This window comes from Notamacropus eugenii, chromosome 2, assembly GCF_028372415.1.
Source record: "Notamacropus eugenii isolate mMacEug1 chromosome 2, mMacEug1.pri_v2, whole genome shotgun sequence".
Taxonomy (NCBI): Eukaryota; Metazoa; Chordata; class Mammalia; order Diprotodontia; family Macropodidae; genus Notamacropus; species Notamacropus eugenii.
Genome location: NC_092873.1, coordinates 1,410,867 through 1,430,290, shown reverse-complemented (window position 1 = coordinate 1,430,290; position 19,424 = coordinate 1,410,867). Strand labels below are relative to the sequence as shown.

Below are 19,424 nucleotides of genomic sequence, written 5' to 3'. Positions count from 1 at the left end.
GACTGAGAAAGGAGAAACTGAAATTGATGTATGAGGAATAGCAGGAAGGTCAGTTTTTCTGGACCATTTGTAAGAGAAAGGGAATCACAGAGTGCCAGTTAACTGATGAGTTCTGATTTCCTTTGGGATCATTTAAAAGAGTTCTCAGAGTAAGAGTGTGTGATTACATACATACAAAATGCATGTAGGTACACACATATGTTTACATGTATAGATGTACACAAATATCTATACACGTATAAGTCCATGAGCACAGACATAGATATAAACACGTATGTATGAGTATATACATGCATAAACATATGTGAGGGAAAGAGTGAGTGAAAGAGAGAGAGAGAGAGAGAGAGAGAGAGAGAGAGAGAGAGAGAGAGAGAGAGAGAGAGAGAGAACATGAGGTGGTTTCATGCACGAACCATTTTTTTAGGTCATAAACTACAAAGAAAATGACAAAGATAGACTCTCTATAGCTTGCCAAATAATTTGTGGTGAATTCCTCATTCCAGAAACTAAGAGAATTGAATGCAGGGAGACGTGGGAATGTATAGTCACTATTCTAGATTACAGAATCAAATGTTTAGAGCAAAGTGATCTAGGTCATCTAATTCCTCTGATTTCATAGATGAGGAGACTGAGTTACAGAGAGATCAAGTGACCTGCCTAAAACCACACAGAAAGTGAAAGTTCGAATTCAAGTTCTCTAACTCTAATCCAGAACTCTTTCCACTACACTGTGATGTAGCCACCTGGTGGTTGGAGGCATCTTATAATGTCACCATGTGTGGCAGGGCAAGCAGGGTTCTAACAGTAAGCAAGGTTTTGGCAAAACCTTTGAGAACCTAGATGTCCTCCATCCTAAGAAGAAGATCTGGGTATATATATATAGTCATATCTGTGTTAATGACATATTTAGATCTACTTCTACTTTAGGCCTCTCTCTCTGCCGTGCCTCTGTCTGTCTTTCTTTATCTTTCTCTTTCTCTGGCTCTATCTTGCTCTGTTTCTCTCTCTGCCTTTCTTTCTCTGTTTCCCTTTTCCTCTCTATAACTCTGCCTCTATGTGTGTTTATCTATCTGTTTCTATGTGTTTTAGTCGATCTGCCTCTCCTCTCCCTCTCTCCCTTCTCCTTCTCTCTCTCTCTCTCTGTCTCTTTCTCTCTCTTTCTCCCCCTCTCTCTTTATCACTCTCTGTCTCATTTTAATATTTCCTACATCTCTCTCACTTGTTTCTATGCATAAACAAAGATAATCTAATTATACATCATTCATATATGTATGATCTGCATGTATTAATAATCATATATTTAAATCCAAAAGAATTGTAACTAATAAAATATTATTTCTGAATGACCAAGAAAATGAAATGTAGGCTGGTGATGCCAACCTATACACCAGGACTCAATAAGGGGTCTCATAGTGTCCTAAACTTCCAAACACCGAATTACTTTGAATATATTTGTATTTATTCACTTTACATTCATGCTGTGTGTATGTACATATGTATGTTGGAGACATATAATAAGTACTTGTCTTCCTTTTTATTGTGATTTTTTCCTTGTGAATCAGGATTGTTCAGTACTTGGCCTTGTGTGCTGGTGTCTATCAAAGTGCCTTGTCTATAGCAGATATTAATAAATACTTGATGATTGAATAGTGGGTACATCAGCTTTACCCCTTCTGAATGAGGCCATGCAGATTGATACATGCCAGTAATACATTCTGAAATTCATTGTAGGCTGAATAATTTGGGACAAATTGGATCACTCACAATAGTAGGAGATTAGTAAATCAATGTCATGAAACAATATGAAATGTAAAGTGAAAAAAAAGGAGGAGGGAAGTTCCCACAGTCACACCTCAGAAGAAGTCATTACAGATTAATTGTTGGCCTGGGACATTATCCCTCAAGAATCTCTGCATTCAGATGGAACTGACTCCAAAACTGATGAACCTTGGCTTGCTAAGGGATTTAACTGTCCTGGTCACATGCCTACACCTTCTTCAAAAATTACAAACAAAAATCTCAACTTAGAGTGTAATTTTGGAGGAAGAATAATTCCATCCATATTATTCTTAAGTATTTCGTGGAACACACCCATTTTCTCACAAACACCCATGCTTCCACACACATATTTCCTTTATGAAAAATTCATATTGCTATTTTGCTTATTTTACATCAGATTGGCTTCCTCTTGCAATTGTTTCCAGAATGGACAGGTAAAGCCCTAATCTATTTCCCCAGGACTCTCCTTTGACAGTGAGGCTAGTTCACCTCCAATACCTAGACAAAAGTTTTCAAAAAGTGAAAATTTGACCCAATTAAATTCATTTAAATTGTACTGGCTTATTTGTTTTTGCTTTGTAAGGCTGTTTTGGGTATGTCCCCCGCTTTCATTAGATGGCCTTCTTCTTTGGATGCCATTAAGACAACCATGTGTTTTCCTTGTTAAAGAGAGGTTTCATTTACTTTGTGTGTCTTATTCATTGGATTTATGATGGTTATCTGGCCTGGACCTGGGTAAAATCGTAGACTTAAGGTTATTATTAAAAGAAGTGTTCTCTTTCAGGATACAGCGATGTTCCAAGCTCAGAATTTAAAGTTCTTTCTTTAAACTCTGAACTTAAACCTTATCAATGTCAATGACAATGAGAGAAAATATTACTTGAAATCATTGTGGGATCCAGGTATTTGTCACATGAGGGTGTTTCCTTTCTAGCAGATTGATACCATTTTACTCTTCATACAATTTTTCATCCTGTGTTTCTCACTTAAATTTTTATGTAACTCCTTTGTAAAGGATCTCCTCAACGTGTTGGAATCTTTCTGAAAGGTCAGAGTTTCTTTTTTTTTCATTCTTTTTTTTTTCAAATTTAACATTTAACATTCATTTAAACAAAATTTTGGGTTCCAAATTTTCTCCCCATTTGTCCCCTCCCCCCAACCCAAAACACCGAGCATTCTAATTGCCCCTATCATCAATCTGCCCTCTCTTCTATTATCCCTCTCTGCCCTTGTCTCCATGTTCTCTTTTGTCCTGTATTGCCAAATAACTTTCTATACCCCTTTAGCTGTATTTCGTTTCCAAGTAGCAAGGACAGTACTCAATAGTTGCTCCTAAAACTTTAAGCTCCAAATTCTCTTCCTCGTTCCCTCCCCACCCCTTCCCTTCAGATGGCAAGCAATTCAATATGGGCCATATCTGTGTAGTTTTGCAAATGACTTCCATAATAGTTCTGTTGTATAAGACTAACTATATTTCCCTCCATCCTATCCTGTCCCCCATTACTTCTATTCTCTCTTTTGATTCTGTCCCTCCAAATGAGTGTTGACCTCAAATTGCTCCCTCTTCCCCATGCCCTCCCTTCCATCCTCCCCCCCCCCACCCGGCTTATCCCCATCTCCGCCACTTTCCTGTATTGTAAGATAGGTTTTCATACCAAAATGAGTGTGCATTTTATTATTTCCTTTAGTGGAATGTGATGAGAGTAAACTTCATGTTTTTCTCTCACCTCCCCTCTTTTTCCCTCCACTAATAAGTCTTTTGCTTGCCTCTTTTATGAGAGATAATTTGCCCCATTCCATTTCTCCCTCTCTCCTCCCAATATATTTCTCTCTCACTGCTTGATTTCATTTTTTAAAGATATGATCCCATCCTCTTCAATTCACTCTGTGCACTCTGTCTCTATGTGTGTGTGCGTGTGTGTGTGTGCGTGTGTGTGTGTAATCCCACCCAGTACCCAGATACTGAAAAGTTTCAAGAGTTACAAATATTGTCTTTCCATGTAGGAATGTAAACAGTTCAACTTTGGTAAGTCCCTTATGACTTCTCTTTGCTGTTTGTCTTTTCATGCTTCTCTTCATTCTTGTGTTTGAAAGTCAAATTTTCTTTTCAGCTCTGGTCTTTTCATCAAGAATGCTTGAAAGTCCCCAATTTCATTGAAAGACCAATTTTTCCCCTGAAGTATTATACTCTGTTTTGCTGGGTAGGTGATTCTTGGTTTTAGTCCTAGTTCCTTTGACTTCTGGAATATGCTATTCCACTCCCTTCGATCCCTTAATGTAGAAGCTGCTAGATCTTGTGTTATCCTGATTGTATTTCCGCAGTACTTGAATTGTTTCTCTCTAGCTGCTTACAAAATTTTCTCCTTTACCTGGGAACTCTGGAATTTGGCCACAGTGTTCCTGGGAGTTTCTCTTTTTGGATCTCTTTCAGGTGGTGATATGTGGATTCCTTGAATACTTATTTTGCCCTCTGGTTCTAAAATCTAAGGGCAGTTTTCCTTGATAATTTCATGAAAGATGATGTCTAGGCTCTTTTTTGGATCATGGCTTTCAGGTAGTCCCATAATTTTTAAATTGTCTCTCCTGGATCTATTTTCCAGGTCAGTTGTTTTTCCAATGAGATATTTCACATTATCTTCCATTTTTTCATACTTTTGGTTTTGTTTTGTGATTTCTTGGTTTCTCAGAAAGTCATTGGCCTCCATCTGTTCCATTCCAATTTTGAAAGAACTATTTTCTTCAGTGAGCTTTTCAACCTCCTTTTCCATTTGGCTAATTCTGCTTTTGAAACCATTCTTGTCCTCATTGGCTTTTTGAACCTCTTTTGCCAGTTGAGTTAGCCTATTTTTCAAGGTGTTATTTTCTTCAGCATTTTTTGGGGTCTCCTTTAGGAGGATGTTTACTTGTTTTTCATGCTTTTCTTTCATCTCTCTCATTTCCCTTCCCAATTTTTCCTCCACCTCTCTAACTTGATTTTCATAATCCTTTTTGATCTCTTCCATGGCCTGAGCCCTTTGAGTGGGCTGGGATACAGAAGCCTTGACTGCTGTGTCTTTCCCTGATGGTAAGCATTGTTCTTCTACATCAGAAAGCAAGGGAGGAAATATCTGTTCACCAAGAAAGTAACCTTCTACAGTCTTAATTTTTTTTCCTTTTTCTGGGCATTTTCCCAGCCAGTGACTTGACTTCTGAGCTTTCTTTACACACCCACCACGCCTCCAGATCCTTCGAGCCAGCGCTTGGGGTCTGAGATTCAAATGCTGCTTCCCAGCCTCAGGGTTTTTGACTAGTGTAAGATTAAATTGAGGTGCTCAGGTGGGGGCAGGGCTGCCACACAGGCTCAGTGCACTGAGGGGGTTTATGCAGAGACTTTGAACAATGGATCTGAGCTCCTGCCTGCTTGGGGAGCCCTGGTCTGCTGCTGCCTCCACTATTGCCTCCCGAGAGGGCCTGAGTTATGGGGGGACCCCACTCCCCTCTCATCGGCTGCTGGAGATTCTGTCCCTGAAGCCTGCTCGGATCTGCTCCTCTCGGTGTCGCATGGCCAAGGCAGGGCTGGGCTTGGCTCTGGGTCCGCAGAGCGATGGACCTTTTGTGAGAGGTTTTCAGGGCTGTATGGAACAGAAATTTCGTCTGCTCTGTTGTTCTGTGGCTTCTGCTGCTCCAGGATTTGGTGGGAGGTCTTCTTTACAGATATTTTATGGGCTGTGGGTTCGGACATAGCGTATGTGTGTCTTTCTTCTCTGCCATCTTGGCTCTGCCCTCCCATATGTATTTTTAAAATATGCAGTTCAAAAAATTTTCTGAAATGAGCAATGCACATATTACTTGAGCAGATATTGAACACTTAGATTTTGAGTGAATCGTCCAGAACTGCAAAGTGAGTGATGGGCAGAGGTACCTGTTCTTATACATTAAGTTTCTAAGTTTCAAGGAAAAGAAATTATATTCCCAGGGTCAGAAAGCCAGAAAATGTCAGCATCAAACTCAGGCCTCCTGATGCTTAGTCCAGCACTTTTTCCACTATTGGACATCAGCCTCTTGTATTGTTTAATTCCTAGTCAATTTCATTTGGAACATATAGAATTACCATGGGATAAAATGAAGGTATCCTATGGAAAGAGCCAGGAGACTGGAGTTTGATACCTCTCTATGACACTTAATTATTTTTTGACTGAGTAAATATTTTCACTGTTCTGTGCCTCAGTTTCTCCATCTTCAGAATGAATATCACAATGGTTCATTGTCTATTCCACAGCAATGTTGTGAGTGTAGTTTTGTAGACATCAAACCACAATATAAATGTACATGTAAACCTATTTTGTCTTAAATATAGACACAAGTTTCCTTCAGATAAGGAACTGTGTTCTTCATATAATTGTAACCCTATCATCTTTCAAAGTGCCATAGAAACAGTAATGGCTTAATAAATTGTGCATTGAGTCAAATTATTTTTTGCATATTTAAAAGCATTCCCTATCATATGTACAATGTAAAGGTTGGCTTGTGACATCTTTTCCAGTTCAGGCATTCTATCCTTATCTTTGTGTCAAAATTTTCCCAAATGAACAAATAAGATGGTGAAGTATAGTATCCATAAATTTTCTTCTGGCTCTGAACCCATTTGATTTTGTTAGAAGAGTTTATGTGAGGCGTGTGTTGGTTATATCAATCTATGATCATAGATTTAGAGGTGGACAAGAACTAACTCATTTTCCTGTCTAGTCTTCCATTACAGAAATTCTGGGGATAAGGCTCTCCAAGCCCTCAAGCTTTTCTGGAATAAGGTGGTGGAGTTATCTGCTTGTCAAGGAAAAAATAATTGATCTGTTTTGTGATACAACCTTGCCTCCTAGACCCCACGACAATTGGATGTGCAAGAAAATAAAGTCAATCAACCAGTTGTTGAGTCTGAAAAGTTCAAAATTTCAGGTTGACTTTCTTCCCAGAACTGACTTACAATTTGGTCTACAAGAAGCCAAACAGTAGTTCATGCCAGGATATTCAAGGAAGAGCCAATTAAGCCAGATTAGAGTTGCTGAGCATATAAAAGAGTCAAAGTTACATTTGTGCACTTTTTCAGTCATGATCTAGCCTTGATTCACTTGATGGAAGGGAAAGAATTAAAGAATAGGCAAAGATGATGATAAGCACAAATACTACCGCCATTTCTATTGAAGACTACAAAGCAGGATAATACGAGAAAATTTCCCAGAGATTCAAAATATACGAAACAAAGGAGAACCAATAAAAATAATCCATATTTCACCCCAAGAAAACAAAAGCCATTTCCAAGAAACTCCAAGAGATATAAAGGGTAAGTTAAACAATTTTGAACATAAAATTCGTCAAGTAGACAAAAAGAGACCTTCAAATATTAAAAAAAATAACGCAAAATTATTCTTCAGTTATTCGAAACATAGAAGAGGATAGAATAGTATATTTTTTTTTTAAAAAAATGTGCTCAAACTGTTACCCAAAATATAATACTGTGCAGTCTTGGCTTTCATTGTACATGAAAAAAAGAAATGAACATTCAACAAAAAAGGCATAGTGAGGAACAATTCACATGGTAATGAATAACCTTAGCAAATTTACAAAGTATAAATTAAACAAATATAAATGAGCAGCAGTCCTCCATATTAGAAACAAAGTTTGGAGAAATTCCGTTTAAAATTACTGCAGACAGTAAAAAATATTTCGGCCTCTACCTGGCAAGACAAACAAAGACTTACACGAATTCCAAAACACTTTTCCTACAAATGAATCAGATCAGAAAAAAATGTGGAAGAAAAGATAGTAATTGCTCAAAGGCAGGCTAATAAAAATGCGAATTTTAGCTAAATTAACGTACTCATTCAGTGCTGTGCCAATTAAACTACAAAAATACTTTATAAATCTAGAAAAAACTCTTAACAAAATTCATCTGGAAGAGCAAAAGAATATCAGTGGAGTCAATGAAAATATATGGAAAAGATCCACAACCAAAACACATCGCAAACTTTATTCTAAAGCAGTAATAATCAAAAACATTTTGATAGTAAGAAATAGAATGGTGAATCAGTAGAAGTGAATAGGTACACAACACACAGTAGTAAATTACAGAGCAATTTAGTCGTTGATAAGTTGAAAGATCCAAACTTTTGGGAAAAGAACCTCCTACTTGACAAAACAAAACAAAACAACAAAAATAAACCTTCCAGGAAAACAATAAGACAGAAGCTAGGTGTAGACCAATGTCTTATACTGTACACGAAAATAACAGCAAAATGGGTGCAGGAATAAGACAAAAAGAGTGATACCACAACGAAATCAGGGGTGCATGGAATAGATTACCTGGAAGATCTATGGATAAGGAAAGAATGATTACCCAAAGAAGAAATAGTGTATTACCACATATAAAATTGATATTAAATTTAAAATAAATATTTTGAACAAGCACAATTAAAAAAATACACCTAAGATTAGAAGGAAAGCTGAAAGTTGCAGATAATATTTTTACAGCAAGTGTTTCAAGTGTTTCTGATAAAGGCCTCATTTCTCAAAAATATACAAAAATAAAAGACTCAAATTGATAAGAACACAAATGCATCCCCAGTTGATCATTGATTAAAGGGCTGATCAAGGCAGATTTCAAATGAAGAAATCAAAACTATCTGGATTTCTATGAAAAAAAAACTTCAAATCAATATTGGTTAGAAAAATGCAAATGAAAACAATTTTGAAGTACCGCATTACATGTATTAAATTGGTTACTGAGAGAGGAAAGGAAATTAAAAAGGTTGGAAAAGTAAAAAACTACTTGAAATAATAAATAGCTTTGGCAAAGTTTCAGGTTACAAAATGAATCCACACAAATCTTCTTCCTTTCTATATATTTCTAACAGAGCCCAACAGCAAGAGATAGAAAGAGAAATCCCATTTAAAGCTAGGGTAGCCACCATGAAATATTTGGGAGTCTGCCTGCCAAAAGAAACACAGGGACTGTATGAGCACAATTACAAAACAATTTTCGCACAAATAAACTCAGATATGAGTAAGTGGAAAAATTTGACTTGCTCGTGGGTAGGCCGAGCCAATATAATAAAATGATAATTTTGCCTAAATTAATTTACTTATTCAGGGCCATACTTATCCAACTATCAGTTATTATTTTGTAGAGATAGAAAAAAAATAATATCACACTTTATCTGGAAGAACAAAAGGTCCAGAATATCAAGGGAACTAATGAAAAGAAATGCTAGGCAAGGTGGCCTAGCCCTACCAGATCTCAAAATGTATTATAAAACAGCAAATGATGAACAGGAAGGCTTCAAAGAGGCCTGGAAAGACTTATATGATCTGATGGTGAGCGAAAGGAGCAGAATCAGAAGAATTTTGTACAAAGCAACCACCACAGTGTGCGTGGATTTTTTCTGGTAGACTCAGAACTTCATTGCAATGCAAAGATTTAAAAAATTCCCTGTGGTCTTTTAAGGCAAAACGTCTTCCACATTGAGAGAAAGAACTATGGATTTCAATCCCAGAATGCAGCAGATCATTTTCTTTTGTATTACCTTTTGGTTTCTTATATGATTTCTCCCATTCATTTTAATTCTTCTATACAACATGCCCATGGTGAAAATGTATTTAATAGGAATGTATGTGTGAAACCTGTATAAAATTGTAAGGTGTCTTTGGGAGGGAGGGGAGAAGTAGGGAGAGAGGAAGGGGAGGGAGGGAAAAATCTCAGTTATATGGTACTGATTGTAGAACACTGAAAATACATTTTTAAAAAATGTTGGAGAGGATGTGGGGAAATTGGGACACTAATGCATGATAGCTGACATTGTGAGTGGATTCAACCATTCTGAAGGGTAATTTGGAACCATAACCAAGGCTATAACCTCTACATACCCCTTGATACAACAATACCACCACTAGGTCTGCATACAACAAAGATTTTTAAAAAAGGAAAGTGATCTATTTTAAAAATATTTTTTGTGGTAGTACAGAACTGGAAATTGAGGTGATGGCCCTCAAGTACAAGTGCTTGTACAAGTTTTAGTATATAACTGTAATGGAATACTCTTGATACTCTTGTGTTATAAGAAATACTGAGCAGGATGATTTCAGAAAAAAAAGAGAATCTGGAAAATCTTACATGATGTGTAAAATGAAGTAATCAGAAGGAGAACATTGTACACAGTAGTAGTAACATTGTGAAGTGATTAACTAAGAATGACTTAGCTATTTGCAGTATTGCAGTGATACAAGACAATTCCTAAGGATTTATGATAAAAAAGTGCTATCCACCACTAGAGAAAGAAATGACAGTCTGAATGCAGATCAAAGCATTCAATTTTTAAAAATTCTTTAGCATTTTTTCTTGGCCTTTTTTTTATAACACTATTATGCAAAATAAAGATTCGTGTAATTACAAATGTATAACCTATATCAAATTGCTTATGATATTTGGTTAAGGGTGAAGGAAGGGAAGTAAAATGGGAGGGAAAATGGAGGGAGAGAATTTAGAAGTCAGAGTTTAAAAAGTGCAAAAACTATGTTTTCATGTAATTGAGAAAAGTAAAATACCATTTAAAAGAAAATTGGAAAACAACTTTACAAAATCCAGGAATAGAGAAACATCTTGCACTGTATTCCAAGATAAGGTCAAAATAGATACATGATTTTAATACATGTGTGTATGGTTTTAGAATAAACAAACAAAATAGGGGAGCATGTAAAAGTTTTCATGTCAGACCTATGGATATTGGAGGAATTTATGACCAAACAAGAGATAGGCAGCATTACAAGATGTAAAATCTTGATTTTGATTATGTTAAATCAAAAAGATTTTGGACCAACAAAGCCAATATAACTATGATAGGACGTAAAGCAGAAAAGTGGGGGAAAGTACAGGCATTTGATAAAGGAGTCATTTCTCAAATAAATTATTTATCCCTTAGTGGTCAAAGACAAAATGAAAGACTTCATATGCACAATAGACAGATACACACAGAGACATACACACAGATATACGTCTGTATGTGTAGGCGTATGTAAAGAGATAGATAGATAGATAGATAGATAGATAGATAGATAGATAGATAGATAGATAGATAAAAAGCAGCCAACTTTATTCCACTTTATTTTTGTTTGCAAAAAAAATGGAAAATATTAAATATCCATTTGGGGGGCATGTCTAATCAAACAGTGGTATATTTTTATAATATAATATATTCCCATGGTATAAGACATAATAAGGAGCATAAATGTATAATATCATGGAAATATTTATGTGAACTAGAGCAAAGTAAAATGGGTAAAATTATGAACAATAGTATAAATAGAACTTCAACAAAATAATTCGAATTGAAAGCTGTGAAATTATAATGACAAGTTTGGCCTCAAAGACAAGACATATCCTTTCATTTCCTTGCTAATATGGGTATGAACCATTTTATATAGTAATAGAGTTGTGAGGTGTGTTGATATATTTGTTGGTTGTGCTGAACCTTTTTTTCTTTCATTAAAAAATTGGTACCTGTGCCACGGGAGATGATACGGTGGAAAAATCAAGCTAAGTAGAAAACAAAGAAAAATAACCTACATTTACTATAATACTTATGTTTCCTTTTATCATCTATCTCCATCTATGAATATATATATTAATATTTATATTCAGATACTTCAAGTATGCCAGCTTTTCCTTAATCTAAGTCCCTGATTCAGAAACAAAGTATCGATTGTATTTCCCCAGGGCACTGCATAACTAACCTCCTTTAAATTTGTCATTTAACCGTTAATGTCTATAATTTCCATCTGTTCATTCAGTCTATTACGAATTTACCTTTGTTGTCTAGCCCAGACTTCTCAAACTTATTTTATTTTGGAATCAAGTTATTTATTTTATACAAATTAAATAAAATTATCAAATATTTTGTCAAAACCTATGTAAGTTTGGTCAACATAATTCTTTTGATCTGCCAATTTAGTAACACTGCCAACAAAAGAAAAAATTAAATGGGCATGAGTTTTAAGAAAAATTTCCTAGTTAACAATCATCAGATTTTTCTCTTTCCCATTTCTACCTTCTCCATTGAAGAAAGAAAAACAATGCCCTTGTAACAAATATGGCACCAAGCTCGAACCCTTACCCCCCAAAATATACTCCTGCATCGGCTATGTCCAAAACTTTCACCAAGACCACTACCTTTCAGTCTATAGATGAGCAGCATGAGTCCTCTTTTCTTCATCTGAAATGGTGTCTTGTCATTGTGATGATCACTCATTACTACCTATTGATGAAATTGACTCTTTCATTACACTACTCTCTTATGTAGATAGTCACTCACACTCCTATATACACAGTGTAAAATTGAAAATTGATTTTATTTCTATTTTGTTAAGACAAGTTAGATCTGATATTCTTTTTCATGGTTCCTTCCCCTTATAAACTTCAACTACCACTTACATCTCAGAGAAATTTGCCTGAAGATTAGCCTTTTGTATTGTAATTATCCCCTTTTTTGTGACCTCATCCATCACCCACTTTCCACAGAAACTTTGTTTACCTACAGGTCAGCTCTCATCAGTTTAAACAATTATAGCAACTCATCACCTGAAGACTCGTCCTATTGCCTGGGAACCTTTGTCTTGTTACAGTAAGCATATTTCTTTACTGTGGCTAAAGGGCATTCAGAAGGGGAAGACCAAATGATGTAATCTCAATTCTGACTATGTTAACCACAGGCAATCAGAAGAAGAAATACATAAATAGCTGGACATTTTGTTCTGTCATCTTACTACTTGTTATAAAAGACCCTGTCAGCCCCCGCTCGGGGTCTTTAGTCATTAGGAAAGGCATTTACTCAACTTCGTGGTTGCTGCTAGACTAACTATTGAATTGATCGTGCTTGGAAACTTATATCTCAGTTTATCTTAATTTTGAAATGTAACAACATATTTCTCCCAGCACAAACACTTAACTCAATTATACTGCATCCATGAGTTAAGTGTCATTGTTCAATGGTCTTAATTCCTGCTCAAAGGATAGGAAGTTCAACCTTACTATAGTATTGCAGAAAAATCTATTTGGTCTCTGATTTCTCTGGAGTTTTTTTTTTTTTTGTCCTATTTTACTGAAAGTCTGGTGCAATGTTTTGTCTCCCTCTTTTATTCTTATTACTGAAGTTTCCTGCTAGTCAGTCTTTTGAAAGAGACTTTCACATCTTTATTCCTCAAACTGTAGATCATGGGGTTCAAAATATGGATACTGATAGTATAGAACAAAGGAACTCATTTATCTTGGTCCAGAGAGTAGGGAGATGTTGGCCTAAGATACATGAACATGATTGTCCCATAAAAGACGGTGACACCAGTAAGGTGAGATACACAGGTTGAGAAAGCCTTCAGCCACTTTCAGCCTAACTAATCCTGAGGCTGGGAACAAGGATAAAGGCATAAGAAATGAAAATAATGAGTATGGTACTGAACTCAATGTAGCCACACAGGCTGAAGAGTAGGATTTCACTGATGTAGGTGTCTGAGCCAGAGAAAGTCAAGAGTGGTGAGATTTCCTAGAAGAAATGATTGATGATGTTGGAACCACACAAGTCAAGACTGGATGTGTGTGAATTATGGGCTATCAAAGTCCCCAGTCCAGCCATGTTAGATCCCAAGGTAAGGACCAGACAGACTTGGTTAGATATAATAGAGCTATAGTTCAGGAGAAAGTCACAGTCTGCTCATATGGCATGGTAGTCAAGACGTAGCACTCAGCATCCACAAACCCCATTGAGAAGGCAAATTGGATGGCAGAACCAGAGAAGGACATGACCTTTTGCTGGGTCAGTAAGCCTACCAACATTTGAGGGGCAATGGCATATGAGTAGCAAAGATCCACCATAGAGAGGTAGTAAAGGAACAAGTGTATGGGCATGTGCAGTTGTGTTTGATAGACTTAGCACTCACCTACACAAGGATCTAAGACAACTCCAAAAGACTCACAATGGAAAATGCCATCCATGTACAGGGAAAGAATTTTGGAGTGTCAGTATAGATGGAAGCATAATATTTACTCTGGTTTTCTTTTGTTCTTTTGTTTTGTTTCCTCTTCCTTTAGTTCCTCCTATTAGTACTATTTCCTCTTTTTATCATGACTAATGTAAACATATGTTTAATATGAATGTGTAAGTAGAGCCTACATCAGACTGCATGTCATATTAGGAAGGGGGACGAAAAAGCAGGAAGATAAATTTGAAATCTTATGCAAGTGAATGCTGAAAACTAAACAAAATAATTAATTTTATATTTTTTCAAAAGTGACATGCTTCTAAGAATTTGATTTTTCCCGTGATCTTGTCTAATTTTAGAAATTCAATGGACCTTAAGAGAGTAGTACAACCTTTACGTTTGTTTTAAAGATTGTGAAAGATTTGTCCAGCTCTTAGGATATTTGTTATTTCTTTATTATCAACATTAAGAAGAAGTTATCATCAGAAGAAAAATGCCAGACCTTACATATTTTACTATCGGATTGCTTAGCACACAAACAAGGAATTGGCCTCATGATATCCATAATTTGCTTTATACAGCTCAGATATTCGCATGAATTCACCCCTTTCAACAGAAGAGAAAAAACAAACAAATAAACAAAGGAGGGACTAGATTTCAATACTGATAACATCCAAAAGCCAGAGTTGTTTTTTTTTTTAAGCAAATTAGTGAGTGATTAACCTAGATTAGCAAACAGCTTGATAAGCTGTCAGGAGAGAGGCGATTCCATCTACCCATGTGAACACTATACTTAGTCACATGAAGACTGCATTTATCAACCACTTCACAGGATCAAAGTCTGATTCATTGCCCAGTGACAGTATGGCCTTTCTGCTGGTGGCTTGTGCAATTTCATTTGCCAAACTGCAGAGGAAACCTCACACTTGGATCAAAGTAGTGTAATGTCTTGCTTCTGTTCCTTTGTCCAGAGCTTCCAGGAGCCAGATGTTGTTTGTTTGCTTGTTTGAATTTCCTTTAGTTAAATCTTCTTACATACTTGTATAATAATGATTTCAGAGCTTTGAAGGACTTTTCAAGGGTCTTGATTGAACTCTTAGTCTATGCTTATAATATTTGAGATCCTTTAAGTAAATCTTTCTATGTTTTTGGTGTGATTTACACTTGATGTCATTATTTTCCTGGAAATTGCTTCCCGTTAAAAGAAATTGAAAATGTCATTATATTTTTGTTGTACACAGAATGGAGATAACAGAACTTGAGCCATTTAATTTTTCGGCAAAAAAGTTTTTCCAGAAAGGATTAAATTTCAACATTAATATATTTTGAAGGAAATACAAAGATATTATATAACCAACTACGATTATAGAGCTACATCTACAAAGTACATTTTACTTTAAAGTTTTCTTACTTCAATACTTTATTTTATGGTTTGGAGAGTTTGGCAATGTTGGTGATGTCCATTACAACTCCTTTAGAGGAACTAATGATTTTTGAGAGTTAATGAATAATTCATTGCTCTGAAAAGAACTTGATGTAGAATGTCTCTAAATTAAGCTGAACTTGTTCTAAAAAAATCTGTTTTCATTTCATGCTACGGCTTATATTGGGGTCACTTCCAACTTGGTAAGACTTGTTAAAATTTGTGCTTTAGAGACCTCAGAGTCATCATTAAAGCAGTGAGACACCAGTGGAGCACTTTGAAATTTTCCATGAGAAAAACTGAAGTAACAGCCAAAATGCCCTAATCTAATTTTAGGCAATTTTAAGTGATTATATTGACTATAGCACAGTCACGAACCCCTGGTACTTCTAGAGTAAAAATGAATATTAAGTAGGGCACTGAGAATTAATATTAAATATATATATATATGTATATATATATATACATATATATATATATATACATATATATATATATAATTCACTTCCGTTTCCTGCATTTGTAAATTGATGAGTCCATGATTTGTCATTTTTATGTAATTAAACTGGCTAATGAAGGTTCAGCCTTTGGAGCATGCCTTGAGATAATCTTCCTGTCGGCAATCTAAATGGAGACGTGATGAACCTGCTTCTATATGGACAAGAGTTGGAGCCTCAGAGTAGATTATAATATATCTTGACCTTTTTCAAGCAATGGAAACTTTAGAAATCAACAAGTCACATTTTTTGTAGAAAGGATGGGGACATAGAATTTTACTCTTTATTTATCCATACTATTATGCCACTAAGTTTTATTAAGAAGTTAGATCAATTCTGATAGCTTTATGTACTGAAGAATAAATGAAATCATTGACATTGAAGGCTCAAACTTATATGAATGATTTACAACTAGAATCTATGAAAAGTTCCTAATTTTTTAAAAAGTAATTATTGGGTTCACTTTTATTTTGATTTTAAAATAATTTGAAAATACATTTCAGCTAATTTTACCCAATAAGATCAATATGAATTTTAATTTCATGTGCTCACAATAAGGATTGGAAGTTTAATTTAAATATTTTAGAGAACTCCTTCTTGAGGATATTTCCTAGATATTGTTTGTCCTTTGTTCTCTAAGAAGACCTTGACATAAGGAAGGTGATGTCCTGACTTGCAATTAAATTGCATTTGAGTGAAGGAGGGCTGTGCAAAGTCACCAGTCCCAGTTCTTCCTCCAGAGCCATCTGTATCCATTGACCAGATATAGCTATAGATATACTTACAGATCAGGACATCTGGCTATGATACAGGTTGCCATGAGAGGCCTTGGTCTTTTTTATTCCTCTACCACTGCAGAAAACCTTTTCCCACCAATTTATAATCTTACAGAGTTTCCAAGAGCATTTAGAAGTTGTCACTTATCAGGATTACATTGTCAGAAAGATATGTCTTCATGTGAATAACTGGGCACAATCTACCATATCACACTGTTGCCTTGGCTAGTGTGGAGCTCTGGGTGCTGACAGATTTATGAATATGTGTATAAAAAGAAAACATCAAGAAGAGGAGTTTCACAAACACTATGTTACATCTAAACTTCATTACAACTTTAATAAATACTTGTTGAATTGAACTTAATTTGAATATTACTTTTTGGAACATATTGGAACTTCAGAAGTTATTTCAACACACCCTTCATAGATAAAGAAACAGGTTAATAAAGCTTTGTTCCTTCCTCTAGATTACCCAGGGAGCTGATGGGAGTGTACAGAGTGGAGCTCTATTTATCTTCTAAAGAAAGATTCTTTACTTGAAGTGTTGCTGCCTCTTTACCTTTTCCAAGCATTTTCTAAATTAATATAATGAATATCACATTTGAATTAATTTCAACAAGAATAAACTGAGAAAACACATGACTCATTTGCACCCTGGTTTTAGGATGGTGATAAAAATATTGAATATAAGTTAAAATCATCCTGGCATTTTGATGCTCTCAGTTGCTTTCCTGAAGGCTTCCTTCACATCCTTGTTCCTGAAGCTATAGATTATGGGATTGAGTAAGGGATTCACCACTGTGTAGAAAAGGGCAGCCAACTTGTCCTTCTCCAGGGAATAGGTGGAACTGGGTCTTGAGTACATGAAGAGTAGGAACCCATAGAAGAGCATGACAGAGATCATGCGGGAGGCACAGGTGGAGAAAGCCTTCTGTCTTCCTGAGGCTGAACGGATCCTAAGGATGGCGAGGAGAGTATTGAAGTAGGATGTCAGGATGGCTAGTATGCTAGACAAAAGTGTGAAACCGACCATTCCCAGGAGCACCTTCTCATAGGCTTTTGTGTTAGTGCAGGACATCTTTACAAGAGGTGGTACATCACAAAAGAAGTGATCAATGATATTTTCCCCACAAAATTTCAAGCGAAATGTGTTAGCAGTGTGGGCTATGGCATTTAAGAACCCACCTATATAGGACCCAGCAACCAGCCCAACACAAAGAGACCTGGACATGACAGCTGAATAGAGAAGGGATTGCATATTGCTACATAACGGTCATAGGCCATAGCAGCAAGGAGGTAACACTCAGTGTAAGCCACAGCAGCAGAGAAGAAAAATTGGGCACCACAGCCTGCTAAGGATATACACTTGTGCTCTGATATACAGGTGGCCAGGATTTTGGGGGTGTACACAGATACATACCAGAAATCTAAGAATGACAGACTCCCAATGAAAAAATACCTTGGGGTATGCAAACGGGAGTCAATCCTGATTAAGATAATTAGAGTCCTGTTCCCTGCCAGTGTTACCAAATAAAGAACCAAAAAAGCTCCGAAGTAGACCAATTGCATATGGGGGTCAGTTGAGAAGCCAATTAAGATGAATTCAGTCAAGGTGGTCTGATTCCCCACTTCTACAGACATAGTGCTGGCATCCTGAGAGAATCCAAGAAGCATGAAAGAAAGAAGTGGAATTTAGTAGTTTCTGTGATTTAGATCAGGAGTCACCTAGGGGGCAGATAGGGCTCACAGAGGATACAGCTTTATACCAGGAGCCACAAACACCTGAGTTCACATTCTGCCTCATATGCTTATCATCTGTGTGACTCTGGGCACTTCACTTACCCTCTGTGTCCTTCAGCTTCCTCATCTGTAAAAAATGTATCATAATACCTCCTATCTCCCAGGATTGTGTTGCTCAGATGAGATAACGTATGTAAAGTGCTCTGTAAAACTTAAAGCAGTACATAAATGCTATCGAACCACTATCTAGGTTTTCCCATCATTTCACAGAGGAAGAACCTGGACATCCTAGTCAGATCTTGAAGAGACCTTAAATATAAAACATAGACTATTAGGTCTAGGTTTAGAATATAAAGTGCCTGAATTGAAAAAGGGCTTTAGAGTGTAACACAGAAAGTCAGAGTGATGTATGAGCTTGGGGATCATTTACTCAAGCTTTCTCATTTTATGCATCATAGGATAGTGGTTGAAGAGCTGTTTCGAAAGGCCCTTAAAAGTGTTTTCATTTCTTTCTTTTTTTTGGAATTTTGAAACTCTTAAATACAAAATAAGAAAAGAAAAAAACTTAAATACTAAAACAATACAAAACAAGAAAAGCAGGTATCAAGTAGAATGTGAGAGACAATTCACAATATATAGAAATCAGTTTGCATTTGAAGAAAGTCTATATATTAAATAGTACACCTTGCGTTGAAATCTCTCTCTTTTCTTTGCTTCCTTGTAAGTTTTTCTTTCTTTTCTGTCTGTAAACTTTTTACTTTCTTTTCTTCCCTCCCTTCCTCAATCCTCCCCCGAAAGACACAATTAAGTGTGAGAATACAGACACACACACACTCACACTTATGTACTCACACAGATATACACATCTATACACATACATATATGTGTGTATGTCTATAAGTATAGTACGAATTCATGCATGCATATATTTTCATATATTATTGTACATGTGCATATATACACATGCACACACACATGCACTTAAAGATATATACATGGGTACATATCCATCCATCCATCCATGTACTTAAACACATATACTTCATATATAAACATACATACATACTACACATATATATTCATATGCATTTATGTAAGACTATATTATATTTATTTATAGTCAAATATTCTGAGGGTAGTTAATGTTTACCTTCATAATTCCAAGTCTTTTCATATGTTTCCAAGTCTACCAAATCATCGTTTCCTACATAA

General features: G+C 36.0%; 2 pseudogenes; both read right to left on the bottom strand.

The window, feature by feature from the left end:
• Positions 1 to 12,945: 12,945 nt before the first annotated feature.
• LOC140522035 (olfactory receptor 5AR1-like) lies at positions 12,946 to 17,044 on the bottom strand (annotated as a pseudogene).
• Positions 17,045 to 17,169: 125 nt separating this feature from the next.
• LOC140522034 (olfactory receptor 9G4-like) lies at positions 17,170 to 18,113 on the bottom strand (annotated as a pseudogene).
• Between the last annotated feature and the right edge of the window lie 1,311 nt (positions 18,114 to 19,424).